The 14,913-nt window shown below is 41.5% G+C and overlaps 1 non-coding gene across 1 annotated transcript; it reads right to left on the bottom strand.

Moving 5' to 3' along the window:
* Positions 1-14,614: 14,614 nt before the first annotated feature.
* Positions 14,615-14,689, bottom strand: Trnat-ugu (transfer RNA threonine (anticodon UGU)). Its single transcript has one exon. It is a non-coding gene; the product is annotated as a tRNA-Thr (tRNA).
* Positions 14,690-14,913: the final 224 nt, after the last annotated feature.

The raw sequence follows: 14,913 nt of genomic DNA, 5'->3' as shown, positions 1-14,913 counted from the left end.
CTGCCAGTGAATCGCAGTCTTTGGTTTTCTCTACCCACAACACTCTCTGCGTGAGCGTTCCAATTTAGGCAATTTGTATTTTTAATCCCTGACTATTTTGTTGAATTTACAGCCTTCAGGTTTGTGTGACTTTTCGCGTTATCGAAATTTAGCGGATTTCTTTTACTACTCATATGAATAACTTCACCCTTTTCTTTATTCAGGGCCAGTTGCCACTTTTAGCACCATACAGATATCTTATCTAAATCATTTTGCAATTTGTTTTGGTCATCTGACGACTTTACAAGACGGTAAATGACAGCATCATCTGCAAACAATCAAAGACGGCTACTCAGATTGTCTCCTAAATCATTAATATTGATCAGGAACAACAGAGGGCTTATAACACTTCCTTCGGGAACGCCGGATATTACTTCTGGTTTACTCGATGTCTTCCGTCTTTTACTACGAACTGTGACTTCTCTGACAGGAAATCACGAATCCAGTCTCACAACTGAGGCGATGTTCCATAGGCAGGCAGTTTGGTTAGAACACGCTTATGAGGAACTGGTCGAAAGCCTTCTGGAAATATAAAAAATATGGAATCAGTTTGACACCCCCTGTAGATTGCACTCATTACTTCATGAGTACAAAGAGCTAGCTGTGTTTCACAAAAACGATATTTTCTGAATCCGTGATATGAGTCAATAAATCGTTTTCTTTGAGGTACTTCATAATGTTCGAACACAGTACATGTTCCAAAACCCTACAGCAAATCGACGCCAATGATATAGGCCTGTAATTCAGCGGATTACTCCTACTTTCCTTTTTGGATATTGGTGTGACTTGAGCAATTTTCCACTCTTTAGGTACGGATCTATCTGTGAGCGAGCGGTTGTATTTAATTACTAAATACGGAGCTATTGTATCAGCATACTCAGAATGGAACCTGACTGGTATACAATCTGGACCGGAGGCATTGCCTTTATTAAGTGATTTAAGCTGCTTTGCTGCACCGAGGATATACTCTACGGCAAGACATCAAATAGCTTCTCACGTATTTCTCCAAGTGATTTAATTCGACTACATTCCATTACCTTTGTTCTACTTTTTTGATGCTCTTCTTATACCCATCTTTCAAGACAATCTCCACTACGTTCAACTACACTTCCAAGTCATTTGCTGTCTATGACAGAATTACAATGTCTTCTGTGGACCTGAAAGTTTCCATTTACTATGTCTGAAATTTAGCTCCGTCTGCAAATTCTTCTTTGGTATCCTTTCCCACTTCCTCAGCGTGCAGATTGAAAAACATTGGGGATAGGCTACAACCCCGTCTCACTCCCTTCTCATTCACTGCTTCCTTTCCATGCCCCTCGACTCATAATTGCCGTCTTGTTTCTCTACAAGTTGCAACAAGCCTTTCGCTCCCTGTAGTTTACCCCAGCCACCTTCAGAATTTCAAAGAGAGTATTCCAGACAACATCGCCAGAACTTTCTCTCAGAGAACAAATTCTTTAAGCATAGATTTGATTTTCCTAACCTATTACTTAACAGAAGTCATAATGTCTGAGCTACTAATTTTTGATTCTGAGTGTGGTTTGATATGGCACGTACTTTTGTGTGTTTCAGTTGGCTTTGTGAAGATATTGAAAATATGCTTACTGCTGCCTTTCTATAATGTTACATACAAGAAATGTATTTGCTTTTATATTTCTTTTTCCACGGTTATTTGAATGTATTATGTATACCGTTTACGTCTGTATGAATTTTATTAATTTTTCCTGTTGGTTCATCAACCAAATTACAAAACTAGATATGAACAACGTATAATAAGCTGTAAAATAGCCTATGTAGCTTTGCCGAACACATGATAATACATGGACATGAACTATAAAACATGGAACAGGATATAACAATTATTATAGTGAACAGCTACAACAAAAAACGCATGATATTGGAGGAAAATTTTCATGTATGAAGAGCCCTTTCGATGAAGTAGAAAGTGATTAATTGCCAAATCGGTGTAAGGTATAACTCACTGATTTTGTTAGCCACTAAGACAATAACAAACAGAGAGTAAAAACACACATCCAGTACATCGTAAAACGTGGAAGTGGGTGTTGAAACAAAGGTGGTCAAATAAATGCCAAAAATCGGCCATATGGAGCATGCAGATTGAGCAATATACATGGATTAACAACATCAGAAATCATAACTAAAACCAAATGATAATTTAACTCCATGAATGGTGAGCAAGAACTGTTTCTAATCTGAAAAACACGGAAAACGTAACATAGTAACATATTTGTAATTAGTATATGATGCATTTGTTCCATACGCATTTGTTATGTAAGTAAAACAAACCTGTGCTTCACACAAATAAAAGAAGCGAAGTGCACACGACAAAAAACAAACTGACTTTCATTTAGTTGCAATCACGGAACACATCTCCATGAATTTTGAAGCAACTAGGGAACGAAGGAAAATGGATAAAATGATTCACATATAGTACTCGAAATTGCGAGCCCGATAATTCTTTGAAGCTCATTTGAAACGAAGCTAAATACATTGTGCTAAACACAACCAAGACATGCCGAGAAGGTATGTGCACAGTGTGCCACTAGCAAAGTAAATCGACCAAGTGGAACTACCATCTAGCATTCTGATTGGCTGACCCAGGATCAAATGCCTTATCGTCTCAGATGAGCTCACATTCTTATATCGGCTAAGGCGAAACACTGATGTATGCAATCTACGACGGCTAGTATTATAAGGGTTCTGAAATACATGAGCAAAGGAATGACGTTTTGGTATATAGTGTACCTAAAGATATTATAAGTATTGCGCCGAAACTAATCGTTTGAAACAAATTCGTTTGATAATACGGCTCTTGCGGTTCGTTTTTATTTTCTTTTTTTATTAATATCATCATACGCTGCCCTACGTCATGAGAACGATGGACTTCCACAAGAAGAATGCTGGTGCAGTGAGTATCATTCGACTCACATTACTGAACATCAGTCCGCAGCTCGCGGTCGTGCGGTAGCGTTCTCGCTCCTCGCGCCTGGGTTCCCGGGTTCGATTCCCAGCGGGGTCAGGGATTTTCTCTGCCTCGTGATGACTGGGTGTTGTGTGATGTCCTTAGGTTAGTTAGGTTTAGGTAGATCTGAGTTCTAGAGGACTGATGACCATAGCTGTTAAGTCCCATAGTGCTCGGAGCCATTTGAACCATTTTTTTTTTTTTTTTGACTGAACATGACCCATCAACACAGTCAATTACGACTGAAATGGATACAGGGTCATCGAGGTTGGACTATAAATCAATCGACAATTGAGAGGTGTCATACTAGTCTGGGCACCCCCCTACCATTTTTAATTCAATATTTTGCTGAATTAAAATAGAAATTTGTTCTCATTTGATTCCAAGTTATTTTACAAACAAGTAATTGTGATTTCAAAAATTCCTGTATAGTGAATGTTTCGCTTGATGTCGTCTACTTACTTTCTTCTTGCATGTAGTATAACATCAGCGCATGTGGCGAATTAAGCAGCAGGAAAGCATTCGCCAAATGTTCTATGACTTCATGACAGGAACTTACTATGTGCTTCCTATTTGGGAACTGGCCCAGATGAACACGTGGGACGGAGAGGCAACCAACGTCTGGCCGGGCAACTTACTAGGGTCCTGTATTACTCACCTGTGTCTGTAAACAGCAGGAGTTGACGCACTACCCCTGTTCTGCAGACAAGTAAGAGAAGACACGGAGTTAACAATAAAGAGGGACCCTTTTGGTAATATATCTGTGATTTCGTTAGAACGCATTTGGCTGAAGGGATTTCAAAAACTTTGTTCACTAAAATATATGATCCTTAGGAGTACGGCTGCAGAGTGCCTCAGTACAGCCTTGTGAAAGTAAAGCGCACTGAAAGTTACGTGTTTAGGCTTTGACTCGCATTCTTGTGGGTCAGGGACTCAATAGCTGCGCGAGAAGATGGTGGGTTGTTTTGGCATGCATCTGTACCAGGCGGATTGACTCTTCTGTGCTGACTTGTGAAAGGTAAATATTATTGTCAATTCTATAGACTGGGAGCTGCATCTTGTGCGTGCATCACAACTGGTCATTGGGCGGAAAGGGCATACCAGCTCCTCCGAAAGCAGGTGGCGAGCTACGCAGAGAAACTCACTCACATTCCGCTGTGAGAACTTTTAGGTACAGTCAGGTTCACAGTTAGGAAAATTTAGGTGAGTTTTAGCTCGTTTTGATTTGAGATAGAAATCTTGCACCCTGCAGTCGGCGGTGCAGGGGACTTCAACCATCAAAAAATGGTTCAAATGGCTCTGAGCATTATGAGACTTAACAGCTATGGTCATCAGTCCCCTAGAACTTAGAATCACTTAAACCTAACTAACCTAAGGACGTCACACACATCCATGCCCGAGACAGGATTCGAACCTGCGACCGTAGCGGTCGCGCGGTTCCAGACTGTAGCGCCTAGAACCGCTCGCCCACCCCGGCCGGCCTTCAACCATCAGCGTCGATGGCTTGTCACATTATGGTAGCAGTTTATCTGCCAACGCTACTCGCAAACGGTGGTGAGAACAACGTGCAGTCCGAAGTTTTGAGTCATTTTCGAGAACATTTCTCGTGTATAAACAACGATCTGGCTAAAAATACGTCAAAAATGGAAACAAACAGTGTCGACCGCAAAAGCATTTACTTCGATGATAACTGTTTCCGGTCAGTTTGCGACCATCCTCTTACCCTCACACCATAATGGTACGCAGTTGCGGTGAATGGGTCGGGTACTGTAGTTCCACGAACATTACAACACCCGATCCATTCACAGACAGCACCTTCCATCGTGGTACGACAGTCTGAGGATGGTCACAAACTGACAGAAAACGTTTACCACCTAAATAAATGTTTTTGCCGTCGAAACTGTTTGTGTTAACTTACGATTTCGGGTTAGGTAAAGCGTCGTCACATTAACAGTAATAAGATGTTTGTGTGGAACACAGAGCTTAGGCGTGTAGTTAACGATCTGTTGACCTTTTCTCCTCGTATTATCTGAACCGAGCAATGACCCATCTTACTAGTTAAAATCGAAGGAATTTGTCGTTCAGTCATGAGAGAGATGATTGCACTTGTTTCCTTAACCGCAACCACCACAGTATTTCCTTCAGAGATTTCAAATAATTGTTGGATTTAACTTCAATTTATCCCTATGGATGTTAATTAAAGGATGCGACTGTATTGTTAGACTATTATGAAGTACTGTGTAAGTATACAACAAGTCACTTGTCACCAATATTTTATCAGCACGACTTTTCGGCCACCTGTTGCCATCATAAGGTGCATTTTCAGTTACTTTTACGTTGTAGTTAATATGAAGTGACATTAGTTTTCTTGTTATTAATGGTTCATCTTCACTACATACTAGTGTTTTAGCAACTGTAACTATCTTATTTTAAATTTAAAGACTGTTTAGATTCATGTAAACAAATAATTGTGAAAATATTAAGCATGTACTTGTTACTGTGCTCTGTGTGCTAGAAAACGAAAGTACCAACCGAGGCGGCAGGCGGCACTGGCGGTTTGTAAGTTACTCTCTACATTTCGCTGATGTAATGCAGTAATTTGTGCCTTTGAAGAGTGAAGGATCTGCCGACTGCATTTTTAGTAGTCCAGGAGACTCTTAGTTGCATCTGGTGGTACAGCTCTGCAGATCTTCACATTTTTCGAACTGTGCCACAAGAGAAAAGTCATCTGCTTACAAAAATACTCGGTAATTCTAGAGCATTGGTTTACACATGGAACAATATGAGGGACAATAGGGTGTCGTGAAATGAAGTTTACTGTGCTAGATAGAAAGTCTTCACAGATTTCCCGAACTCTTAACACTGATATTATTCTGTTAAGAAGAATTTAAAAAATTGTTTTGGACTTTGGCAGTAATCATTTAGCCAGAGAAGTGAGTAGTTACAGATTTCGTATATCGTATCATATATACAGAATATGAATTAGATTTTAGATTAATTCGAAATAAAAATCATGCTAAACGTTGTACATTCATACACTCAGCATAGTCCATGTACCACAACTTCTGACACGGAAACCCTCGTGTCTGATAACTTGATCGTCACAGATGTGGTTTGAGAACTACTGCCCCGACCAAGACCTTAAGAAACTTGAGGCGTAGCCTGTCATAGCGTGAAAACACTGGTATCACATAGCTGAAGTTTGCAATCTCAGTTGAGTGGACTTCGCATCATAGAGAGATCTAAATGTTTATCCTATAAATATGTGAAGGATAACAGCCTTTGCCCAGCTGCATGAGCGTTATAATAGTGGTACGACGGTTAGATAGCTTGATTTGAGAAAACCAGATTTTTCGTGGAATACTCGGCTATGTCTTTTGGACTCTCTTTGTTTTTGTATCACGTTGTTCGTCGCATTAAATCATCGATTATCATACCTGTTACTTTATACGGCTCACATTCATCCTCAGCATTGAAAAGGACCAGTTACAACTGTTCTTTGCTTCAGAGGAGCATTGCTTCAGTCTGTCAGGGTTGCGTGAATGTATTCCACCTGGACGTCGTCGTTTCCATGGTCAGGTCGAGGGGGAGAGCAATCCATCCAAGGGGAGTGTGATCACCGCAAGACAGATGGGTTACACACAAACCCTTTGTATTTACATGAAGCTGGAGCAGATACAGATGCTCGCCCTGGTCGGATGGCATCTGTTCTCGGCGATGTCGTTCCGCTGCAGCGCCGATATTCGTACCTGAAGACCACATACTGTAGTGGCAGTGTGCTGAAACGCAGCTCGGGGGCACCGTTGGCTAGCTGGTGCGTATACAGTGAACGTCAATAAGAGGCACCGTCATTATCAGGCCGGAGGCAACTTGGTGACGACAGATCGTCGCGTTCTCTGAGTTCCAAGGGCAGACTAGTGGCTGTCTCTCGGAGGCTATTTGGCCCGACACAAACATACTGTATGTACAATATTACTGGTTCCCTAGCTGCACAGACAGTGCAGTAGGGGAGGGGTCATCGCTGGTAGGGAAGGTATACTTGAGGTCAGGACGTCGATGGGAGAGGTGTTTTTCCACAGATCAAGTTTTCACACATACGCCTATCCCGTAGAACTCATAAGCTACAGCTAACGAGTATGCCATCGACCACATAACTAGTTATATCAGTACCACCGATAAACAATTCTACAAGACACCTACTTTCCATTAAAAAAGAAGTGGGTGATATTTTAACCATTTATTTTCCGCTAACTTGCAGATCTTCTTTTCTCATTCTTGCTGTCACGTTAAAACGAACTTCTTTTTCCTAAACAAAGCAGAATTTACACACTCTCCTCACTGGTATGCTAATCAAGCCTGCAATTGCCACAGACTCCTATAACACTTATTAAACAAACATATGAGCAGAAGTCAGGACAGTAGCTTGTGAAAAGTTCATGCTCGGTGTGATTTCATCACGTATGTTGTTACAAGCCCGTCTATTCCACTAGCTATGGAAGATCATTAAAATTATTCCATTATCTCTTGGAAAAAATTCTGTATTTACTCGTATAACGTAGTATATAAGAAAATTTTGTATATGCACTTGTTGGTACGCGTTTCCTAATCGATAGCGAGTATGAATCGATTAGCTTCGAGAGTCCACTTTGAGATGGTCTGAGGCGACAGGCGGCACTGGCAGTTTGTAAGTTACTCTCTACATTTCTGTTTTTGTCCGAAAATTAATCTAACTTTTCAGACCCAAATTTGAACTGAATTGTAACTGGTCTAAATGCAGCTTGACTGTGTATTAAACGCGCAAAGGAAGAAGACCAATTATCGGGCCCTAATAAAAATTTCGACTTACCTCTTTTCTTGGCAACACTGTTGCGGATTTCTCGAAAGCGCAATAGCAAGCAGGCTGCGGTTAAGCTAGATTTTAGTTTCTAAATACATTTTCAAACTGTTGTATGTGGTAATGACTAATGACAAATCGTGGGGTGAGGAGAGTAACTATTCCCATGAAATTATACCCCAAGACAACAATTTTAGAACGACATATATATTGAAGGAGACTGAATAGTACATCGCGTGATCTTTACACATGACACTGGTCTGAACAACAGTACGCTTAACAAAGTGAATAATGATTTTAAAAAGATATAAAGTTAGCAATAATTTATATAGAAATTAAACACTTTAATCGATTAATATTCAAATCCTTAGCGAGGTGGAAAGGTCTTTCTCTCAGCTGTGAGCAAGTTAATTAGCTGACAATAATCATTCCTAGCTGCGCTATGCTGCAGTCTTATCTCAAACTTCTTCTCTTCAAAATTAACGACATAGTTCAAATTTGTGTGCCTTTAACAAGTTTGTTTGTGTTGCCATCCTCAGCAGCAAGCATATAAATACTTGTTTTGTAAATAAAACTGCATTTTTCCTGCTGCTGGTTACTTTATTTCTCCCATACGCGTTTCGTCTTCTCCTGTAGCAAGGCATCATCAGTGAGATATATAACGATACGTTTTTATCAGTTTTAGATTACTAAACAGTTCACTTCGAGACTTTTCCTGTAAAAAAAGTAATTACTTACGATTTGCTGATCTGCGTTTCCTCACGTCTGGTATGGAGGTGGCACTACCACTTTTATCACTGCCTTATAATCACGTCCTTGTGTTCTCGCCTTCCATACACTGTTCACCAAGTTTCTCACTCTTCTTTGTGATGGACTATTGTTCTTTTGTCACTCGGTACAACTAGTTGTATCGAGTGACAAAAGAACAATAGTATACCACAAAAAAGTGTAGCTTTGCCTACTGAAATGTTCTTACTGGATGTACTACAGATTTTTGTTTCTCATCATCTCTTCCAATAAAATGTCTCTAATCTGTTCAAAACGCACGATGTTTAAAGGTTTGACAGCGGCGTGTTTAGTGTCATCTACAAAACTGCTTGCTGCCGGAGTCGCGACTGATCGTCATCTATTGCTTCCTCGTCGTTGATTATCTTGTGGAATTGGTGAATTAACTATTTCTATCTGTCGCCCTGGTCTTGCCCTTCCAGAATTTTCACTGTGCATTATGATGCTGATTACTCTGACTGTGTTGGTGTTGACCATGTTAGTTGCTATATGCATAACTGTTGTTGTGCCTTGAATGTTGCTTATTCAGTCTACCTGAAGTGTAGCCATGAGAATTTGTGTGACTAAAATGTGAGTGAGGCTACTGTTTGTGACTAATGTGGTTGTTATGATATACATGGGTATGCCTGTTTTATTACCATAATTCCTCTGATGTTTGTTTTTTGTTTATATCCAGGGCTCCGGAAATTACGTCCATAACAATAATCATTATTCATCTGTTGTTTATAATCGCTTTTGTGTTTGTGTTTGTTGTTCAAGATCCCATAGGTTTTGTTTGTGCGCGATACAAAAAAGTCACACGTGTCATACTTTCTGTTGTGATTGTTATTGTATATTTTCGTTAAACCGTTGTCACTATTCAATTCCTATTCCTGGAGTAATGTTTGAAATTCTTCTAAGTCATCTCTACATCTGCAGTCCAAAGTTGCATGTCCCACATGTGCAGGTAACTTTGTTAAAGCAATGTGAGTTAGATCTGACGGACTGTTTGGGTTTGGTAAGTACTGATGTTTGCGTATCATGTCTTCAAAGTATTTTGCTGGGTTCGAGAAGTCAGATTGTTCAAAGTTCTCTAACACTATAATGCATGTTTTACTCGATCTTGTGTGGCCTGCGACCAGCAGGCTGACAAAATGCTGCACAGAAATTATTTACGCTTTGGCAATGTCTCACAATTGAGCGTATTCTTGACATAGATTCATTTTCCAAATTACCGCATAAGAATTATAGTTTGTGTTCAAGTGGCCTATTGGGTGATAAAGAATATAGGAACAGATCAGTCGAAGCTTTGGGGCGAATTTAGTTTCTGTAATTCCTGAAAACTGTTTGTAATCGAAATTGCCATATCTGTGTGAACCAGATTGTTCTCCATTGCAGCAAATCGGCGATTCATCATCGTAATGGGGCCCCTTAGGGATATGGCAGCACGAGAGGGGAAGAAAACCAATGTGCACTCCGTGTGCATACCGGGGGGGAGTCATTCCAGATGTGGAAAGGGTCCTTCCGGATGCCATGAAGGGTACAGGGTGCACCCATCTGCCGGTGGTCGCTCATGTCGGCACCAATGATGTGTGTCGCTATGGATCAGAGGAAATCCTCTCTGGCTTCCGGCGGCTATCTGATCTGGTGAAGACTGCCAGTCTCGCTAGCGGGATGAAAGCAGAGCTCACCATCTGCAGCATCGTCGACAGGACTGACTGCGGACCTTTGGTACAGAGCCGAGTGGAGGGTCTGAATCAGAGGCTGAGACGGTTCTGCGACCGTGTGGGCTGCAGATTCCTCGACTTGCGCCATAGGGTGGTGGGGTTTCGGGTTCCGCTGGATAGGTCAGGAGTCCACTACACGCAGCAAGCGGCTACACGGGTAGCAGGGGTTGTTTGGCGTGGACTGGGAGGTTTTTTAGTTTGGATGGCCTCGGGCAAGTACAGAAAGGGCAACAGCCTCAAAGGGTGCGGGGCAAAGTCAGGATATGCGGGGACCAAGCAGCAATCGGTATTGTAATTGTAAACTGTCGAAACTGCATTGGTAAAGTACCGGAACTTGAAGCGCTGATAGAAAGCACCGAAGCTAAAATCGTTATAGGTACACAAAGCTGGCTGAAGCCAGAAATTCTGCCAAAATTTTTACAAAGACATAGACGATGTTTAGAAAGGATAGATTGCATACAACCGGTGGTGGCGTGTTTGTCGCTGTTAGTAGTAGTTTATCCTGTAGTGAAGTTGAAGTGGATAGTTCCTGTGAATTATTATGGGTGGAGGTTACACTCAGCAACCGAGCTAGGTAAATAAATGGCTCCTTTTACCGAACTCCCGACTCAGCAGCATTAGCGGCAGAACAACTGAGAGAAAATTTGGAATACATTCCACATAAATTTTCTGAGCATGTTATAGTCTTAGGTGGAGATTTCAATTTACCAGATATAGACTGGGACACTCAGATGTTTAGGACGGGTGGTAGGGACAGATCATCGAGTAACATTATACTGAGTGCACTATCCGACAATTACCTCGAGCAATTAAACAAAGAACCGACTCGTGGAGATAACATCTTGGACCTACTGATAATAAACAGACCCGAACTTTTCGACTCTGTAAGTGCAGAACAGGGAATCAGTGATGATAATGCCGTTGCAGCATCCCTGAATATAGAAATTAATAGGGATATAGAAAAAGGGAGGAAGGTTTATCTGTTTAGCAAGAGTAATAGAAGGCAGATATCAGACTACCAAACAGATCAAAACGAAAATTTCTGTTCCGACACTGACAATGTTGAGTGTTTATAGAAAAAATTCAAGGCAATCGTAAAATGCGTTTTAGACAGGTGCGTGCCGAGTAAAACTGTGAGGGACGGGAAAAACCCACCGTGGTTCAACAACAAAGTTAGGAAACTACTGGGAAAGCAAAGAGAGCTTCACTCCAAGTTTAAACGCAGCCAAAACCTCTCAGACAAACAGAAGCTAAACGATGTCAAAGTTAGCGTAAGGAGGGCTATGCGTGAAGCTTTCAGTGAATTCGAAAGTAAAACTCTATTTACCGACTTGACAGAAAATCTTAGGAAGATCTGGTCTTACGTTAAATCAGTAAGTGGCTCGAAACAGCATATCCAGACACTCAGGGATGATGATGGCATTGAAACAGAGGATGACGCGCGTAAAGCTGATATACTAAACACCTTTTTCCAATGCTGTTTCACAGAGGAAGATCGCACTGCAGTTCCTTCTCTAAATCCTCGCACAAACGAAAAAATGGCTGACATCGAAATAAGTGTCCAAGGAATAGAAAAGCAACTGGAATCACTCAACAGAGGAAAGTCCACTGGACCTGACGGGATACCAATTCGATTCTACACAGAGTACGCGAAAGAATTTGCCCCCCTTCTAACAGCCGTGTACTGCAAGTCTCTAGAGGAACGGAAGGTTTCAGATGATTGGAAAAGAGCACAGGTAGTCCCAGTCTTCAAGAAGGGTCGTCGAGCAGATGCGCAAAACTATAGACCTATATCTCTGACGTCGATCCATTGTAGAACTTTAGAACATGTTTTTTGCTCGAGTATCATGTCGTTTTTGGAAACCCAGAATCTACTCTGTAGAAATCAACATGGATTCCGGAAACAGCGATCGTGTGAGACCCAACTCGCTTTATTTGTTCATGAGACCCAGAAAATATTAGACACAGGCTCCCAGGTAGATGCTATTTTCCTTGACTTCCGGAAGGCGTTCGATACAGTTCCGCACTGTCGCCTGATAAACAAAGTAAGAGCCTACGGAATATCAGACCAGCTGTGTGGCTGGATTGAAGAGTTTTTGGCAAATAGAACACAGCATGTTGTTATCAATGGAGAGACGTCTACAGACGTTAAAGTAACCTCTGGCGTGCCACAGGGGAGTGTTGTGGGACCATTGCTTTTCACAATATACATAAATGACCTAGTAGATAGTGTCGGAAGTTCCATGCGGCTTTTCGCGGATGATGCTGTAGTATACAGAGAAGTTGCAGCATTAGAAAATAGTAGCGAAACGCAGGAAGATCTGCAGCAGATAGGCACTTGGTGCAGGGAGTGGCAACTGACCCTTTACATAGACAAATGTAATGTATTGCGAATGCATAGAAAGAAGGATCCTTTATTGTATGATTTTATGATAGCGGAACAAACACTGGTAGCAGCTACCTCTGTAAAATATCTGGGAGTATGCGTGCGGAACGATTTGAAGTGGAATGATCATATAAAATTAATTGTTGATAAGGCGGGTACCAGGTTGAGATTCATTGGGAGAGTCCTTAGAAAATATAGTCCATCAACAAAGGAGGTGGCTTACAAAACACTCATTCGACCTATACTTGAGTATTGCTCATCAGTGTGGGATCCGAACCAGATCGGGTTGACGGAGGAGATAGAAAAGATCCAAAGAAGAGCGGCGCGTTTCGTCACAGGGTTATTTGGTAACCGTGATAGCGTTACGGAGATGTTTAGCAAACTCAAGTGGCAGACTCTGCAAGAGAGGTGCTCTGCATCGCGGTGTAGCTTGCTCGCGAGGTTTCGAGAGGGTGCGTTTCTGGATGAGGTATCGAATATATTGCTTCCCCCTACTTATACCTCCCGAGGAGATCACGAATGTAAAATTAGAGAGATTCGAGCGCTCATGGAGGCTTTCAGACAGTCGTTCTTCCCGCGAACCATACGCGACTGGAACAGAAAAGGGAGGTAATGACAGTAGCACGTAAAGTGTCCTCCGCCACGCACCGTTGGGGGGCTTGCGGGGTATAAATGTAGAATGTAGATGTATCTGTATGTGTGCTATTGTGATCTTGAGAAATCGTCTAAACGCCAAAAATTTGTATGGTCACTAAAGTTTTCTGACTTTACAGAGTCAAATTCGTCCTTCTCATTGTCACGGTTAAGCTTTCTCTCAAGACGCTACATCTTTTCATTAACAGTGGTCCTGTAACGCTTATTTTCCCGATTAATTTTCATTTGTTTTTCTTTGAAATTTGTTGGTTACTGATATTCTGCTGTGTCTGAATACTGTGTTGCAATTTTGTAATTGGAATCTGTCTCCATTGGTTGACAAAGTTACCATTTGCATTGTCAGGTCAACTTTTTCTTTAATTGTGCTTAACTGTTCTTTTTGTTCTTCAGAATTTAGTGTCAAAATCTCCAGCTATTCGCTAATTTCTTTTACCGTTGTGTTAAGATGGTAGTTCTGTTCTTTTACCTGTGTAAGTATCGCACTCTGAACTACAGTGTTTAGTTTAGTTAACAATTCGTTCTCGTCATTACGCTGACTTGTCAAGTTTTCGTGTTCTGTTCTAGGTAACGTAATGTAGTTGCAAAACTGCTGATTATTGGTTGACGGTCAGTTTTAATTCCCCCCGTAAGTGATGTACTAATTTTTTCCTATGACTTGTCGATTTTCTTACTCATTTCATTTTGTGTTTTGTCGATTTTTTTACTCATTTCATCTTGTGTTTCTTTAAGCATCTAACAAACTGATACTAGAAAATGTGTCGGATTTGTTCAGTGTGTACACATCATATTCATCCTTTCTGTCCTTTCTTCACCTTAAATATACAATCACAAGTCCACAGAGCACTACTAAATAGTCCATAATCTACCACATTCAACTAAGAATGTATCAGACTGCTCAGAAGCAAAGACTGTGACACGACAAGACGAAAGATTGCTTAACAGTAATGTAACTTTCTGTCTCTCAGACAAGCACATCGATGCCAGAATAAAACCATAAGACACGATCACCCTGTGGAGTTGTATGGTGGACCACCTATTGACAACAGTAAAGGACTTGTGGGCCTAGATCTTAACTGCAACGGTGGGCAGGGAGTCACTTCATTACGTGGTAAGCCTGTTGTGTAGGTGTGTTTGGAGCAACTTGAGGAACTGAAATGATAATTAAATGGACACCCTAGCTGCAAACAGGCGTTGATGTACTTCATTGGGGACATGTTGAAAATGTGTGCCCCGACCGGGACTCGAACCCGGGATCTCCTGCTTACATGGCAGACGCTCTATCCACCTGAGCCACCGCGGGCACAGAGGATAGTGCGCCTGCAGGGACTTATCCCTTGCACGCTCCCCGTGAGATCCACATTCCCAACATGTCCGCACCACTACATTCATAGTGCGCCTAATAGATGTTTGCCCATCATACTCATTACTCGTGACAGATTAATCTACCAAGTCCCGTACGAGTTCGGGCATAGCGTGTGCGTTCGCACAAGAAGGTCAATGGCCGGGAAGCCATATTTTAACTATA

Source organism: Schistocerca serialis, chromosome 7 (assembly GCF_023864345.2).
Source record: "Schistocerca serialis cubense isolate TAMUIC-IGC-003099 chromosome 7, iqSchSeri2.2, whole genome shotgun sequence".
Lineage (NCBI taxonomy): Eukaryota > Metazoa > Arthropoda > Insecta > Orthoptera > Acrididae > Schistocerca > Schistocerca serialis.
This window is presented reverse-complemented; position numbering and strand designations above follow the sequence as displayed.